The sequence below is a fragment of the Suricata suricatta genome, chromosome 6 (genome assembly GCF_006229205.1).
Source record: "Suricata suricatta isolate VVHF042 chromosome 6, meerkat_22Aug2017_6uvM2_HiC, whole genome shotgun sequence".
Taxonomy (NCBI): Eukaryota; Metazoa; Chordata; class Mammalia; order Carnivora; family Herpestidae; genus Suricata; species Suricata suricatta.
Window position 1 is genome coordinate 29,715,410 of NC_043705.1, and position 2,097 is coordinate 29,717,506.

Sequence of the window (2,097 nt, forward strand, 5' to 3'; positions counted from 1 at the left end):
CTTCTAAATGTCTGGTTCAACTACAGATTACATAAACTGATTTTGGTTTTGTACTCTCCTGTTCATGCCTCTTCTGGTCTCAGGCTGATAGTTTATCTTTCAGGTTCCTTGGATGAATCATACTCCACAGACCTGTAAAACAGCACCATCTCCTTTCTCCCAGAGGTGTTTGCTGAGCAAGCAAAAAAGCCAAACCTTTCCTCCTTATTTAGACTATAGCTCTGAAAATGTAGCCACCCTATAAGACTATGGCAAAGCTTTGGAGCTTTGGATTGACCCAAAGCTAAATTTTTTTAAAGGCTGATTTACATTTCAAAGTGTGATCAGAGGAGGGGCAGAGTTGGGGTTGGAGGTGGGGCAGGATGATGGAGGATCCAAAGCATTCTCCACACTGACAGGAGTGAGCCCAATGTGGGGCTCGAACTCACAAACCCTGGGATCATGACCTGAGCCAAAGTCAGTCACTCAACCCACTGAGCCACCCAGGTGCCCTCCACCTTTTTTTTCTCAAGCAGACTTTAAGTGAATGGAATGGCCCTAAACATGAGTAACCCTCTTCTAGATTCCTTCCCATGGAGGGAACTTTTTTCTTATTTTTTTCTTACTTTTAGTAGATACTAAAAGCATTTTTTTTTAAAGTAAACTCTATACCAACATGGAGCCAAACTCACAACCCCAGACCCCCAGGATCAAGAGTTGAAAGCTCTACCAACTGACCCAGCCCAGGCACCCTTCTGTGCTTTAAAAATTTTTTTTTACATTTATTTATTTTTGAGAGACAGTGAGACAGAGTGTGAGTGGGGGAGAGGCAGAGAGAAAAGGCAAAATCTGAAACAGACTCCAGGCTCTGAGCAAGGGATCCCCCAATGCTGGGATCAAACCCACGAACCTGACCCAAAGTGGACACTTAACCGACTGAGCCACCCAGGCACCTCCAGTCTGTGCTTTTAATATTCAAGTTTTACAAGAATAAAGTAAAGCTGTCCCTCATTTCCCTTTCCCAAAGGTAAGAAATTACTTTTTGTGTCTTTCTTTCAAATAGTTTATACATATTCAAATATGCAAATTTTTACATAGATTGTACATTGATTAGTATCAGTAAAAAAATTATATTGAGGCTTGCCACTGATGATTGCAAGGATTAATGTATGGAAAGCAGTAGTACATCCAGGATAATGGAAGAGGAAAGTCTTGGATCTTGAGGTCCCACCCTTCTAGATTATCTCTGGACAAGATATTTCCTTCCTTAGCTACAAAGGTGGTTTCATATGTTGCCTGGGAACCATATATTCATAACTTGCAACTGTGCGCAGAGATCTAACTTAAGAAAGTGTGTGTGTGTGTGTGTGTGTGTGTGTGTGTGTGCGCGCGCGCGCGCCTGAACCTGTCTAACGTAAGTGCTTGTAGGTCAGTTAGTACCCTCTGTGAGTTTATCTTAGCTTATTGTTTCTATATTTATGGTGGGTTTTTTTTTAAGTTTATTTTGAGAGAGAGTGGGGAAGGGACACAGAGAAAGGATGAATCGCAAGCAGGTTCCCCACAGTGAGGAGCCCTGGGGATTCCAGGAGATCATGACCTGACTTGAAATCAAGAGTGGAATGTTTAACCAACTGAGCCACCCAGGCACCCCTATTGTTTCTGAGTCAGGATCTCTGGTTGTCACTGGGTGGGTGTCACTGTTATGGGTGGGTGACACTGTGTATCACATAGCTGTATATGTTGGTGTGTGAATGCGCTGTCGTTATCTAGATGTTCCTGTTTGATGTTAATGTATTTGAGGTAACGTTGTGGTCGGTAAGGTGTATTCTTCAGTTCTCAGCTCCCCCACTCACTGCATGCCAACATTCTTGAAAGGCGGGTGTCTGGCTCAGGTTCGGCCGAACTCCAGTCTCCCAGAGAGAATGCGACACGATTTCTCGACTTCCCGTATACCCGGCTTCTGCCCGGTATGAGAGGTCATAGCGCATCCACACGTGTGCAGCCTGGGATACGAAGAGAACACTGGGGTCGCTCGTTCTCTCTCGCGCTCTCTAGTGGCTTCAGAGAGCAGTGCTAACAGAACGAGGGGGCGGAGCCGGCGGCAGCGGAAGTGAAGTC